Genomic DNA, 16,666 nt, shown 5'->3' on the forward strand with positions numbered 1-16,666 from the left:
TTTGCAAGAAGGGAGGGGTGGGGGGAAAGTGTTTGAAGATTTGGCTTTACTTGTCATTACCCTTCTCTGGTTTTATTGGTAAAAAATTAATTTCCTGAAGTTGAGCCTGTCTTGCCCATGACAGTAAGTGTTAAGTGACCTCCCTGTCATTACCTCAACCCACGAACCTTCTGTTATATTTTCTCTTCCCTGCACAGCTATGGAGGGGAGTGATAGAATGGCTTTGGTAAGCACCCGGCCTCCAGCCAGGGTCAACCTAGCACTCTGTGTCATCTCCTTCACAAAACAATAAGTTTCCATATAAGACTGGGTGGCATACCTCCTCCTTGGGCTAATTTTTTCATTCTTAGTCTACTGTGCAATAGGCTTCTGATCTCAGCAAGACAAAAACCAAAGAAATTTCTTTTACTTTTAAATTGTTACTTATTTCAACATTTACTATGACTTTGGGTCAACCATGGGTTTTTTTTTTGTTTGTTTAAATATATTTCTCTTATTATCTCTTGTTTTTTTACCAAGTAAAAATAAAAAAGTTGTAAGACTTCTGAGCTCCATTTGTGTTTGAATGTGAAACTCTATTGATTTTCACATTTCTATTCTGAGAAGAACTTCAAGAGCTTCACTGGATTTTGTCCTTTCCATTTTCCATAGTTTGGTTAAGAAATAAATTAAAGCTTTTGGTTTTTCCAAATTATTTGCCTAGTTCATTGACCCATTTCATTAATCTTCATGACCTTAGTAAACTATGGCACGTATGTAAAACTACAAGTCCACCAAATAAGTACCAGTGGCTTTGATTTTCTGCATCATTTGCCATTCTAGCACTCTGTATTTGCCTTCTGTCTTTCTACTGCCTTAATCATTGTTTTCATATCTGGTGAGTTTTTCTTTTCTAGCTCACCTCTACCAGAGAAAACTACTCAACAAAATGCAGAACAGTATGTTTTTCTGATCATTTCCTTTATATATATGTATATATATATATATGAGAGATGTATAGAAATTAAAGGAAGTTCCTAATACAGCATAACGCTTTTGGCTGTGAAAGGTTTAAATTTCTTCATAGTAGCTTACATGGTTCCATATTTCAGATCTGTGACCAAAATGGTGTTGATAACACAGGGTTGTTTAAACTATGGCTGAGCAGTGCTTACAGAGTCAAGGCCTCTCACCTCACCAGTGAGGAGGCTGAGGATACATAAGAAGTTGTGAGGGGGCACAGCTAGAACAGCTGACCCCAACTGACCCAAGGAATATCCCACACCATATGGTGTCATAAGCAGATTATAAAGCTGGAGGGAGTAAGGAGGATGGGGAGAGTGTTTGGAGTGATTGCATTTGCTTTCCCAAAAAAGCATGACACGTGATGGAGCCCTGTTTTCATGAAGATGCTTAAAACCTCCCTGCTCATGGAAAGTGGTGAAAGAATTAATTGTTTTGCTTTGCTTTCATACATGGCTTTTGCTTTACCTGTTAAACTGTCTTTATCTCACAGTTTTCTCACATTTGCCCTTCTGATTCTCTCCCCAACCCTGCTGAGAAGAGTGAGTGCATGGTTGTGTAGGGCTGAGCTGGCAGTATGGGTTAAATTACATATATATTCCCAATATCTGGAAACATTACAGATGCTGAAAATACAACTACAAGATGACAGCAATAAGCATTAATGCTGGGCAGAATGACATAATTTAGGGAAGTGTACTACATAATTATTACTATAAAATGAATGTTCTTGACCAATTATAAGCATATGAATATTAGATACTAAGTTAACATAAGGCAGTAAGCAGCCATTAACATAAAACTATGCAACCTATTTTTCTAGTTTGTTCTCATTATACTAGCTAGTCATTTTATCATCATACTATACAGGAGCTTTAAGAAGTCATTAAGTCTTCTTTTATTTCTGAATGTTACTCATAATCTTGAATAATCTAATGTACTGGGGTAATTTCAGGGTACAGGAGATATATCTTTTTCCAAGAGTATTTTTCATAATTAAAAAGGGCATCTATGCTTTTTGATTAGAAAACTTAGAAGCAATTATACATATAATTTGTAATTATATTCACTTTATAGTATTTTTCTTGTAATATGTGTATTGCATGTGTAAATAATAGCGATAACTGAATTTAAGAAACTTTGCAGCATTGTACTTGGCATTTTGACCACATAATAACCTACTTAAAATATAGAAATCATGATTTTCCGTTTCCTTCAAGACATTTAGGAATCACTTTCCATTTAATTTTAAATATCCTATTGATTTTTTGAGCTACCTCTTACTTACATAAAAATCTTATTATGTATTTTAAATGAATATTGCAATAAGCATAAAGGCTTTTGTTACAATAATCATCAATTATTGAATGGAATCAGAGCAGATCCTCATTAGCATTTAATTAATATATTATGAACATGAAATCTGAGAAACTATGCCATAAAAATGTGGTCTCAGCATAGAACGCAAACTGGCTAAAGACCCAAAAAGTAGATCTAGGTTCTACTTAAACTTTGTTTTTATGATTTTTTTTTTCTAGCTCAAAGGATTCTCTGTCAAGTTCCAGTAAGGTAAACCCTTTTTAAAGTATTTGATTGAGTTTGCTACTCTAAATAGTGTTTCAGAAATGCAAAAATTAGGGAATTTATTGGCTATCACAAACTCTCCATAGCCGAATGATCTCTCTGGAAATGCCTCTCTATTGTTTCTTGCATTAAAAACATAATATATATAAATACAGTTAATATAATTAGGATTCCTGAGGACTTCTACTTTGATAAAATCAAATTTACCAAATGTGGAAGGTACAACATAGTGCATATATGCAGAATTGCTGTAATGTTTAAGGTATGGAGAAGAATGTAACTTGTTGCTGTCTGCTATTGAAGGTAATTTCCTCCTGGCTTTAATTTAGGTACCACTTGAGGTCTTGACATTGATGTGGCTTTTGTTCTGGGTGAAAACTGTAATTTTGAACAATACCTGCACTGATGTTCATGGCTAATAGCAACTTTGATAGAAGCAGTCTTCATGTAGCTGGTGCCCAGCAGATTTGCAGCTCACACAAAATGCCATTGCTTACTACCCATTTCACATTCAGGTTATTCTAAGCCATAAGGTCACGTTGTTCTGTGACAATTTAAGTACAAGAAAGCAAGAAAGCAATACTTTATTAAGTTGACTACCTTACTTCAGTCACTTTTGGCGGCCAAACAAATTTGTTTAGGACTTGCTATAATGAAACCAAACCCTGATCTGCAAAGAAATATCTACATATAGTTTATTTGCTTTATTTTATAGAGGCCTAAGCTCCCTTCTATTAGGGTTACACTGTAGTGTTGAAGATATAGACAGAACGAAGCATAACTGAATGTATTTTGTACTTAAAGGTCTGTCACAATATCCAAAGTTGGAAAAATATTACTTAAATGTATCAAGTTCACAATACCTGTAAGAAAAGAAGGAGTCTCTAATAAAGCAGTCATAATGTGCTCTCTCAAGATAATTGCCTTTCTGGTTAAACTTGTAACTCTACAACTCCCTGAGAGAGTTTTCAGAGGAATGGCATCTGGTTGGTCTGGTTAATTTTGCAGAAAATTAGTATGTTTAGAGACATTCTTAGTATCTTTCAAGTAAGTAATGCAGAATTGTCTTAAACTGCGCATTTTCAGTTGCACACTACAGGAAACCTAACTTTATTTCTAAACTACCTACCTAAACACAGACAGTAGATTTTTTCTTAGAAGAATATTAATTCTGTGGTTGTGTTTCATGAGTAAGGAAAAGTGAAGGAAATCCACTCCTTTTTGCAAATAAAGAGCCTCTTATTTTTGACTCAATGGCAGAAACCTATTGTTTCTTCAGATATAAAGTCAGTACCTAGCTGTGCATTCTTCCTTCTCTACTGTAAAATTATTAGAAGCATTAAAATTTAGATATTAAACTCAAAAGTTCTTGACAATGTCAGTTTACATTTCTTGCTAAAATAAAACCCAGGTTTTTTTAGTAAGTCTGGTATGTCAGTTCTTATCCTTCCTTTTAAAGAGAAGTATTATAGACAAAGGTAATTAATATACACATATATGGAATTCTAAGAGATCATATGGGGAAAATTTCAAATAAAGTCACATTAAGGAAGTACCAGTTGTAATAATGGGCTGATTATAAATGTACTTGAATATTAATCTTACCTGTCAGAAGCCTTTTCTGTTTGCATTCACAAACTTAGTTTGAGCTCAACACTCAAGCTTCATTTGAGTAAGGCATACCAAACCAGTTGAGATGTCCTCTCTGCTGTCCGTTCTAGCCATAAAACTATTTCAGTTAAATCCATACAAAATCACAGACTTAACTAGAGTAGCTCTTCAACTCTATTGAAACACTGAAGTTATTTCAAAATTACACCAGCGTAAATAAAAATATGCTGGTATTTTTGTATCAGATTTGTTTATCAGTTTATCAGCTGCAAATTCCACCTTCTCTATCTGGGGGTTTTAGACTGGTATTTGCTGGGCTGTCAAATGCATTCTAGTTTGATTTCAGCCATTTGACGTTGCAGTGTTTATTGCAAAAGCTAAATTATTTTTCATTGCACAAAGACTGTAAGATTTTTCAGGTACAGTTAAGAGGACAACCGCTTAATCTGGGCAAACACACACTTTAGTGCGTCTACATTAAATCAGAACTTCACATCCAAGCACAGCTGTCATTTTAAAGTTAGTTTTGAATAAATTTGGTAAGTGCGGTGTCTTTCAAAAACTAACAAAAATAAAAATAAAAATACAAACCCTAAAAGTCAGGATAATCTTGCTAACTTTATGACTAAACTCTAATTTACAAGGATAAATCCACCCTGCTTAAATCTTAGTTTACGGCCCTCAAATCCGATATACCTGCTGCTTAGTGTACACTTCTTTGAAATCTCTCACATAGTGAACCCAAAGGATAAATTATGCTGAGTTTCTCCAATGCTGAGAAGGTGGGCTCCGAGGAATGCTATTCAGTCTCTTGCATGGTGGGATACATATGTAACTTCCACATATACATAAATTAACTGGCTAAACTATAATGTTTTGGAACCTTTCTTCTTCTTATCTTCCCTTTCTACCACTTAATAATAAATTTACCAGCGAGATTTTTTCACCAAGATTGTTCTTCACTGTTCTTGCACTTTATTTAGTACGATGAGATAAAAATACCTCTTTTCATCTTCTTCTTTTAATTCAGGTACATTTGAACCTTGTTCCAATGTGTCTATCACTTTTCCAACAGCATGAGTGTTGTTATATTCCATTTTTGATTTATGTTTCCATATAAAGAACTACAAAGGCTTACAAAAGTACTGCTCATGGTATTGCATTGTAGTCTTTGGAAAAACTTCAGTAGATCACTTCCAGAAGTGTTTCAAGGGCACATCCACAATTAGGTGTTTCAGAGCTGATACTGGAGAATTTATTTTTCTGTATCTTAATCTATGCCAACTAAAAATATTTTTCCACTAAAATTGTTCTCTTCCAATTTATGAAAGTTAAAAAGATCAGATGCTAATGCATATCAGGTGATATCTACAGTATGCAAATGAAATCTGTTTGGGAATTTTCCAGTTAGGCACATTTCTGTATTTAAATAGCAGTGTTTCTTCAAAAGAAAATTGCATTTTGCTAATCTATTAGATTGTTTTTAAAGGAACAAATTAAAGAGATTAATAGAATTTATTTATATTTTTATGGTGGGTGGTCCCTGGCCGGCAGCCAGATGCCCACCCAGCTGTTCCATCACTCCCCCTGCATCAACAGGACAAGGGGAGAAAAATCAGACAAAAAAGTTTGTGGGTCAAAATAAGAACAGGAAGAATACTCTTCAAGTACCATTAAAGGCAACATAAACTCAAGTTGGGGAAAACTAATTTAATTTATTGACAATTAATAACAGAGTACAATAGTGAGTAATCAAACCAGAACTAAAACCACCTTCCTCTGCCCACTTCTTCTCAGGCCCAATTTTGTTTCTAACTCTTCTGTCGCCTGCACACAGGTGGTACAAGGGGATGGGAAATGAGGACTGTGGTCAGTTCATAATGCTCCATCTCTGCCTGTCCTATTTCCTCATGCTTTTCCCCTGCTTCAGCATGGGGTTCCTCCCATCAGATAAGTCCTGCACAAATATCTCCAGTATGGCTCCCTTCGGTAGGCTGCAGTTCTTCCTGTACTGCTCCAGCGTGGGTCCTTTCCATGAGAATAGTCCTTCAGGAATGGTCTGTTCCAGGATGGGTCCCCCATGGCATCACAAGTCCTGCCAAAGAGCCTGTATTCTTAGTTCCTTTGTGGGTCTTCTTCATGAACCACAGCTCCTGCTAGGAGCTTGCTTTGGCATGAGTTCTCCATAGGCTCATGCAGCTTCCTTGAGAGGATGTCCATTGGCTGTGGAATGGGGCACTCCATGGGTTGCAGTGGGAGAACCTGCCTCATCATGGTCTTCACCACGGGCTGTAGGGGAACTTCTGCTCTGGTGCCTGGAACACTTCCTCCCCCTCCTTCTGCGCCAGTCCTGGTGTCTGCAGAGCTGTTTCTGTCTCATGTTCTCACTCCTCTCTCCTGTCTGCTGTTTCACAGCATTTGTTACTCTTTCTTATATACAGTCCTAGAGGTACTGTCAGCATCACAGAGAGTCTCAGCTACGGCCAGTGATGGGACCATCTTTGAGCAAGCTGGAACAGGTTCTGTTTGACATAGGGGAAGCTGCTGATGTCATCTCACAGGAACGACATCTGTGGCCCCTCTGCTGCCAAAGTCTTGCCACATAAACCAAATACAACTTCCTGAAGACTTCTGACAAAGTCCATGACAGAAGGCAGTATGTAGGCAGAAAATGAGATGCAAAGTATAAATATGGATCAGAAACTGGTTTGAAGTCAGAAAACAAATATTAAGTGACCTATTTTTTTACTAAAAATAAATAATGAAAAAAGCAAAAGACTAATAACAGAGGGGATGGTGTCGTTTGTAACAAGGAGCGGTGTCATTTAAGCTGCAGATTGCAGAAAATAGAATTGGGGGCTCAAAACTTGAGTTGGTAAATTCTTGGTAGCCTGTGAATGCAAAAAAAAAAAACAATCAAAAAACACCCCAACACCACAAATGGTCTGTCTTAAAGCACGGCAGAGCACAGTGCAAGCATTTAGTGTCTCAGAGGCCTTATAATCCTAATGAGCTTATATGGCATAAGAACAGACGTTAACTGCAGGTTCATGAAGCACAATTTTACAGAGCTAACATGACCTGTCACTCAGAAAGGCTCAATGACATTCTCACAGGAGGATTAAATTGCTTGCTTCTCCAAGGCAATAATATTTCTTCCCAGCTGAGGCAATGTTGCACATCGCTCTTGTGGGCAGCATAAGTAAACTTAAGGGATAGTCAACCATGAATTTTGTAACTTTCAAATGCAGTCCATTGCAACCAGGCATACCATATTCTTCATGGATTTCCAGAAAAATTAAAAAAATAAAATAAAAAAAACCAATCCTCCTGAATTGATAAAGGTAAAAATTAATGGATTTCTCATATCCATAAGGCAGATGGAGTTAGAGCAAGAATGTGCTGAATCACTTAAAAAACAAACGTCTTAAAATAGGGCAGAATGTGTTGCACAAGGTACTGCACACTTTCTTTGGTAATGTCTTATTTGTCTCTAACATCCTCACCCTTCTACCAGTGTTTTTTCTGTTCTCCCAGTGTTTTTTATGTACTAATTTCTTCTTTGCCTTGGTACTTTTGTTAGAAGGTGTAATAAGTAGGGCTGTAAATTTAAGCCTTCATTACCATCAATGGCACTTTCTTGTTAAAACTGCTCCCATGAGATTTTTTTTTACAAAGAATCAGAGACGTAAGTAAAGATAACAGAAATGTTTTTTAATGTTAATGTGGATATTCTAGAAAAAGATAACCAGATTAAAAAATTGGCTTTTGTGTAAGTACTGAGTGCAATCAGGTTTTGTTATCTGCAGTAATGCAAGTGACAAGCAATGAAAACCCTTTTTAAAACATGATTCTTCCTATATCACTGTGACAGCATTTTAAAGCATCCTCCTTCTGAGGGTAGGTAAATATATATTCCACTCCTTATTAGCAACACTGCAAATTTGGGTTATCAAACATGTCCTTGAATAAATCAGATGAGTCTTTCACACATAACTAGGAAGAGATACAATCTAGGAGAGTCTGACATTTCAAACCTTGTTTAAATTGAGAGAATTTCTCCCGTCCTACCCCTGTGCTTGTAAGAATTCTTATACCCATCGGCAGCTGGCTTCATTGAAGATATGGTGATTGCTTTGCTTGATGAAATATACACATAATTTTGATAATTTATTCCTAATGCCATCGGATTCTTGTGTTAGTTGATGAAAAGGGGAAATATCTAATTGGTTTCTTAGATGCTGCTGTATTTCGATATATAATTTCAGGCAAACGACAGGCATTCCTACCACCTGCATTCTGCTGAAGTACAGGTAACTTCTAGGTCACGATTAGTCCTTGATTCTTCCAGGAAGTTTCTCAATCTTTCTGAATGCATTGGCGTAAAGGATGATGGCCATTAACATGATGAGCAGCTACATGATATTATTTTTAAATACAAGCAGAAAAAAAATTATTACTGATTCATTATTGTCAATCTATTTTTTTTTTCTACTTGTGCTTCGTGTATTATGTAGTTCTTCCTTCTCTCTGCTCTAGTTTATTTTCTGCAGCATAGGTGCAGGAAAACCCTGCAAACCAACCATTTTCCAATAGAGTATTTGGTCAGCTTGCTCAAATGTTTGAGAGGGTAAGGATCTTAGTTAAGAAATCGTTATAGATACTTTAAAGAGAAAAAAATGAGTAACTTATTTGCATCCTGAAATACTTCACAGAAGCAGCATCAGCTAGGCACCATCTGTTTTAGAATATGGAGAAACATTCAGTCTGGAAATAAAAAAAAACTATGCATTTTAGAACTTTTTGTAAGGAACAGGAAAACAAATTTTTACATGATATCTTGCTATTGTGTGTATATTTTTACAAGTAAGACATACACATAGGCACCAGAGTGTGGATTGATCAACTTCTGTGACAGCTAAGTCTAGCATTACATGTGATAAAGGTCGTAGATGTCAAAGATAAGTGTAGATTACTTGTGTGTAGAAGTACTGATCTTTTATGCCATTAACTGAGTATCAAGACTTACGCTTATGACTTTGATAGATTCTCCACTGTATGGTAGCACAACCTAATTTACAAGGATAGATCTCCAGCCAAAATGAAATGTCACAGTTCTTCTGCCCTCTGGTTCTCTGAGCTGACTTTAAATGTCAGAAACCACAAATTCAAGAGCTGTGTACATACAAAGATCATTCAGTTTTTTGCTTTATTAATAATTGGTGATGTTAATAGTTAATGATGTTATAAAGACATCCAGACATACTGAAATTATTTGACATAATCTATAACTCCATTTATAATGTAATTTAATAAGCTTGTTAGCATATACAGTAATTTGAAGTAATGGTTTTAAAGATTCTCACCATCTGGTTGAAATATTTTTAGATTTATTTGAGGAAATTTAATAGATGGAAATGAATAATACATATTTCTTTGTGGTATTTCTGTTCATTTAGTCTATAACAGAATGTTCTTACATGTTGAACTTTCCACTCTAACATTAAAGAAATTAGTTCTTTGGTATATTGAAGTTTTCTATATGATGCACTACTCCAGAATACCTGTATGCCAAGTTTATTCTTAATTGTTGCTAGTGGGATCAAACAATCTAAGGGTTAAATGGTGATTTGAATGAAGCTGATGTCTGATCCAGGGCTTCTGAAACTTGTTTGCTCTTCTCTGAAGGAAATTATTTTCAGTCTCTTTGTGGATTGCTCTCTGACAATTTGTTCAAAGACAGAAAAAAATTGCTTTCAGTTTTATGTCTTAGGTGAGCGTTAAGCATCTTTGTTAAGTTTGGGAGGTGAGGGGCTCAGGAAACAAAATATTGTCCCATACAAGTTTTTTGTGTGATAATTGTATTGGGAATTCAGTTCTGGAAGGCTTATATGGTAGTCCCCCAAAACATTATCATTAAAATTAGATGGAGTCATAGTTTGTCTGTTCTTGAAAGATGGTGGAAATATCAGCAAAGAAAAGGGGACTTTGTACTCTAAGATGAGGAGTTCAGTCATTTGCTTTTTACTATATTCCTCTGTACTCTATTATATGCTTTATGCAGCTAACATTTTTTTAGGAATTGCTTGCAAAACAACCCTACTGACCAACAATTTCCATTATGTTTTTGACAGATCCTGAATCTGTACCCTTACTCTTCTGCACTTTTTGCTGTGGAGAACAAAAGCCCAAATTCACTTGGTTTTAAAGAGATAGCACATTTTTACCACACACATAAAATTTCAGCCAGAAAACCTTCAGTACTCAGTCCTTACTGCAAGGACAATTGGTGCAATTTACATAAAACAGAAATATTTCATAGGATGTCCTTGACTTAGGGTTTAGAACTTCAAAAAAGAAGATGCAGACTGTCAAGTTATCCCCTTTATTTACTGAGACTGCAGCAGTATAGCTGTATGCTTTCCCGCGGGATGCTTTCACAACACTGACTATAGACACAGCCATGTTTTGTGATTGTTTGTAACATTCTTGTTGACTTTTGGGTACCACCTAACCTCTCCAGGTGTTTTTTACAAGCAGTCTAATTGTTGCAAAATCTAAGACTCTCTTTAGGTATAATCTTCAATGTATCATTTGTATACCATATAAGAGTACCCATTCAGCTACGCTGTTGATGGGAAGTACACAACTGCATGATGACTCTGCAAATGTCTGCACAGAGAAGGAGTCTTGAGGAGAAAGTGGAATGGGCAAGAGAAAAGCTACATCATACAGGAATGGTAGGAAAAGTAACAAGTAGGTAGAATCTGCTCCTATTGCCACTTTAACCAGTACATGTTACAATGTTTATACATGTGTTATAATAATAATTATTTTACTGGTTATTAAACTTAACTAACCCATTATATGAGTCAAGTGAAAAATCAGCAATAAACACAAACAGATGGTGTACCATTTTTTTGTGTCTGTCTGTCCTCCTGATGCATTTCCCTAGAAGATACTTTTCATTGTAGGTTACATTCTTCTGAAAATGTTACCTTTGTGTGGAGTATTTTGTACACATTAAGCACTGGGATATCAACATAATAAAGATTAGTTTCAAAGTCAATGAAAGAATATTTACTAATGTAAAGTGCTTCTATGTTTAAGAAACCCCAATGCCATAATTCTTTCTAGGTCAGCAATCACTCTTTCATATTTGTATATGTATTAAGCCATTCGTCAGTACTCTGATACTCATTTATGTCCAACTTAAATTTTAGCAGCCTTGCATCTTCCTAGAGGAAAAAGCTTATTTGATTTAATTAAAAAAAAGCCAAGAAAGTGATTTGAATACATACGGCTCTTAAACTATAACACCACACTGTCCTGCAAAGATAAAAATATGTTTTCTTGAATTTAGAAGTAAATTAAGAAATTCAATAAAACGTAAGAACTTGGTTGAACTTCATTGACACACTTGAACTAAAATGGAATTTCTTCTAGAACATATTAAGAAAGATAAGGAAGAAGCTGAAGACTAATATAAAAATACAAGATGCAAAAATGCACTTGTAGATTTGTAATTTCTGAGAAACACTACATTTTCATTTAATGTCATAGGGGAGAATGATTTTTGAGTTAACTGGGTGACATCATTGTCTCTAAATGCAAGTACCAGTTTAGTGACAGTTCCAGCATGCCTGGCACAGCAGTAGCATTCCCAGTGCTTCAACAGCAGTTACTCACTTGCATGCTAAAATCAGCAGCATTGTCATTGCTAGAATGGAAATTAATTCCTTAGGGTTTTTTTGTTTGTTTTTGTTTTGTTTTGTTTTGTTTTGCTTTGCTTTGTTTTGTTTTGTTTTGTTTTGTTTTGTTTTGTTTTGTTTTGTTTTGTTTTAAATAAGAGGATATTTTAAGATTTTGGGGTTTTTTTTCTTTACCAAGAGGGACCTTTTATGATTTTTTTTTCATGTAACTTCACCATTTTTACTGCAGCAGATTTTGGAAGTTCTTGGTGCTTTCTGTGACCAAAAGTGAGTACAATATTTCAAACACACAAATAGTAATAAGACACCTTGCTGGGCTTATAAGATAAGGCGAGCACTCATCACAAAACTGCAAAAGTAGTCTTTACAACTTATATAGTTAAGTTACAACTTATATAGTTTATACAACTTATGTAGTTTATACAACTTATATAGTTTAACCATATAAGTTTATAACTTTAACTGAAGTTAAAGCTTCAGTATCTTAATCACTTAGGGGCGCCAGTTTACCAGCTGAAGTTTGTTTTTCAGTTATCTGTTGTTGTTTTCCAGTTTGTTAGTGCTCATCTTGATATAAAACAGCATTTCAGTATGTTGGTGCTCAAAAAGTATATCTAAATGGGAGATGTTCACTGGTCTGTGAGCAAAATCTCAAGTTCTTTATAGCAGCATGAACTTCACACAGTTTAGAAAGAGCGGAAGCAAACATTCTAAATTGGTCCTGAGAGACTTAAATTCATAAGAGGTTCATCTCAAGAAAGAAATACAGGGCTAAGCATGCATAATAGAAGGTCCTGAGTATTATCATGAAGAGTAAAGCAAACATTTCAGAATCATAAGTTAAATCTGTGGTCCAATGATTGGACATGGTTTTATCAATTATCATCCCATATGAGGATAAAATATTAATCCCTCTGTATTCTGTGTGTTGGTGTCTTATGAGTTCCCTGTATGCCATTGTTGTTTGGAGCAAAACCTGTGATTCCATTTATGGGGGGAAAGTGGAAAAGTTGCTAAATTTCTGGGAGCTTGCCTGAACAGTAAAGGAATCTGAGAGTGTCTACTCATTAATGGTAGGAAAGCTCAAAAAGTGTATCAGCTAACCTTGCATAGGTCTATCACATTTATTAAATATTGCCTTAAAAAAGTAGAAAAAATACTTAATTTTTCTTGTGTGACCTACAATCTTGCATATAAACAAATCTCTGCTTCAGAGGCATTTGCTGATACATTCCAGTACAGATGGAGAGAACTGCTGTGAGATGCTGATTTCTTTCTTTAAAGGTCTTTTATTTCTGACTTTAGTTCCTTTCTGTCAATGAAAGCTGTGAAAGTAAAAAATGAAGTTTTAACCTTTATGTGATGCTACACAGACTTTTTTCACTGCATGGGGAGAAGACTCAGTGATTTCCTGATCAGCTCAGGTAACTCTAGAGCAATTAGAAAGATGTCTCTCTCATCACAATCATTAAAGAACATGCAAAATGGTATGTTAACTTGCACTGATTTAGCTTCAGTTTTTTAGTTGTCCTTCTGAGATTGACTCTGAAAATTACATTGGTGCAACTATTAAGAGATGCATATTTATGTAGTAGCATATATGTAAAACATAGTGGAGCACCATGTCAAAAAAGAGCTTTGTGCATCAGAAGCCTAACTCTTACAAATTATTTTGAATTCCTAAGATAATTCTTGGCTGTTCTCCTTCCCCTGCACTTCCCTGACAAAGCATTGACTGTGTCTGTTGCAGACAGTATTTGAAGGAAGCCTGAAATGAAATTGCATTTTGAGAAATAACATGCCTTCTATAACTGGCAAAGTTAAGACAAGCTGCATAGATCAACTGGACAATTTGGGGAGATATAATTCTTTAATGACAACTAAAGGGAACTACTAAAAATTCAAAAACCTGAAGAGGGCTGAAATAGTTAAGATTAAGACCCTACATAATGCTGGCAAATGGAACATTTCAAGTCTGTTATATTACACAGAAACTGTTACTAAGACCTCAAGTGTGAGAGAGGAATTTCTGTATGACTTTTGTACTATGTGAAATGAATGATCATTTTGATCATACTGCATAAAGAGAAAACTCATTTGGCCGCATAAACAGTAGGAACACATGAAGTCATAGACTTTCACTCCTTACAATCTTACATTCATTTCACCAGCAGGCACATTGAGAGTAATAAAGAATATTACATTTTCCAACTAAGGAGATGGTAGCTGACTACTTACAAAATATTGACAGAACAGCATCAAAGAAAGTAAAGTTCAATAGATAATAGATTAAATTTCATATTATAAGGGTGGTCAAGCTTTCTCAGTCCAAGAAAAGAAAGCATACAATGTGTGTGAGAAAATACCTAGCTGTGGCATCAGGCACAGGAAGGAAAGATAGGGAAGGAAGGAAGGAAGGAAGGAAGGAAGGAAGGAAGGAAGGAAGGAAGGAAGGAAGGAAGGAAGGAAGGAAGGAAGGAAGGAAGGAAGGAAGGAAGGAAGGAAGGAAGGAAGGGAGGAAAGGAAGGGAGGAAGGGAGGAAAGGAAGGGAGGAAGAGAGGAAAGGAAGGAATAGAGAAAGAAGGAAGTAAGGGAGGAAAGGGAGGAAGGGAGGAAAGGAAGGGAGGAAGGGAGGAAAGGAAGGGAGGAAAGCAAGGGAGGAAGAGAGGAAAGGAAGGAATAGAGAAAGAAGGAAGTAAGGGAGGAAATGAAGGGAGGAAGGGAGGAAAGGAAGGGAGGAAAGGAAGGGAGGAAAGCAAGGGAGGAAGAGAGGAAAGGAAGGAATAGGGAAGGAAGGAATAGGGATGAAGGAAGGGAAGGAGGGAGGGAAGGAGGGAGGGAGGGAGGGAGGGAGGGAGGGCGGGAGGGAGGGAGGAAGGAAGGAAGGAAGGAAGGAAGGAAGGAAGGAAGGAAGGAAGGAAGGAAGGAAGGAAGGGAGGGAGGAAGGAAGGAAGGAAGGATTGTGAAAAAAAGAGGGCAAAAGAAAAGACTGCACAACATTGATAAAGTTCTTTAATGAATCAGGGAAAAATATAAATTTTTGATCCCCTTTCATCAGTATTTCCATCAACATTCCTTTCGTGAGTTTAGGCTAAATTTAAATCAAGTATTAAAATACTATCTTTAATTTCACCAGGACTATTAACACAGTAGAGTTGTAAAACATAACCAGTCCTACACCTGGAAATGCTTAAGTAGCCCCAGTCCATCTTGTTATATGAGTACTGTTTATATAAGGGAGGACAATACACACAAGTAAAACTAATGACTGGATAATGAGGCTAGAGTGCTTGTGTTTTTAAGGGCAGGAAAGCAGCTGAAATCCTTTGGTTTTAAGCATAACAAAATCTTTTCTTGTGGTACTTTAATTTAAAATACTTGCTACCAACCCCTGCATATTGTCAGACAAGTATGTGTGTCAATATTGCAGCAAGAAGTATATATAATTTTTAGCAAAGGAGTGGCAGTTGTCACCAACCGTCACCTTAATTCACTTGAAAGCAGCTTGAATTACTACCAAAGACTCCAAAAAACAATTATATAATCCTATCCTAGTAAACAAAAATAGTTTTGATTCTTCTTGAGACAAAATAAAAGAAATGTTTACGTCTGATAAAATACTAAATTATAGATTTTCCAGATGCAACATCATAGGACCGATGAAATCCATCCGTGGGTCCTGAAGGAGTTGGCAAATGAAGTTACTAATCCACTGGCCATCATATTTGAGAAATCATGGCAGTCAGGTGAAGTTCCTAGTGACTGGAAAAAGGGAAATATAACCCCCATTTTCAAGAAGGGGAAAATGGAAGACCTGGGGAATTACAGACCAGCCAGTCTCACCTCTGTGCCTGGCAAAATCTTGGAGCACATTCTCCTGAACAACATGCTAAGGCACATGAAAAACAACAAGGTGCTTGGTGACAGCCAGCATGGCTTCACTAAGGGGAAATCCTGCCTGACCAATTTGGTAGCCTTCTATGGCTTTGGTATCCCCTTCTATGGGGATACAGAACTGATGGACAAGGGCCGAGCACTTGATGTCATCTACCTGGACTTGTGCAAAGCGTTTGACACTGTCCCACACAACATCCTTGTCTCTAAATTGGAGAGACATCAATTTGATGGATGGACCACTCGGTGGATAAAGAACTGGCTGGATGGCTGCATGCAAAGAGTTGTGGTCAATGGCTCAATGTCGGCCCAGGAAGCCAACTGTATCCTGGGCTGCATCAAAAGGAGTGTGACCAGCAGGTCAAAGAAGGTGATCCTGCCCCTCTACTTTGCTCTTGTGAGACCTCACCTGGGGTATTGTGTACAGTTCTGGTGTCCTCAACATAAGAAGGACATGGAGCTGTTGGAACAAGTCCAGAGTAGGGCCATGAAGATGATCAGGGGACTGGAGCACCTCCCGTATGAAGGTAGGCTGAGAAAGTTGGGGCTGTTCAGTCTGGAGAATAGAAGGTTGTGTGGAGACCTCATAGCAGCCTTCCAGTATCTGAAGGGGGCCTATAGGGATGCTGGGGAGGGACTCTTCATTAGGGACTGTAGTGATAGGACAAGGGTTAATGGTTTAAAATTTAAACAGAGGAAGCTTAGATTGGACATAAGTAGGAAGTTCTTTCCTGTTAGGCTGGTGAGGCACTGGAATGGGCTGCCTAAGGAAGGTGTGAATACTCCATCTCTAGCTGTGTTCAAGGTCAGGTTGGACAGAGCCTTGGGTGAGGTGGTCTATTGTGAGATGTCCCTGCCCATGG

This window comes from Lathamus discolor, chromosome Z (assembly GCF_037157495.1).
Source record: "Lathamus discolor isolate bLatDis1 chromosome Z, bLatDis1.hap1, whole genome shotgun sequence".
Taxonomy (NCBI): Eukaryota; Metazoa; Chordata; class Aves; order Psittaciformes; family Psittacidae; genus Lathamus; species Lathamus discolor.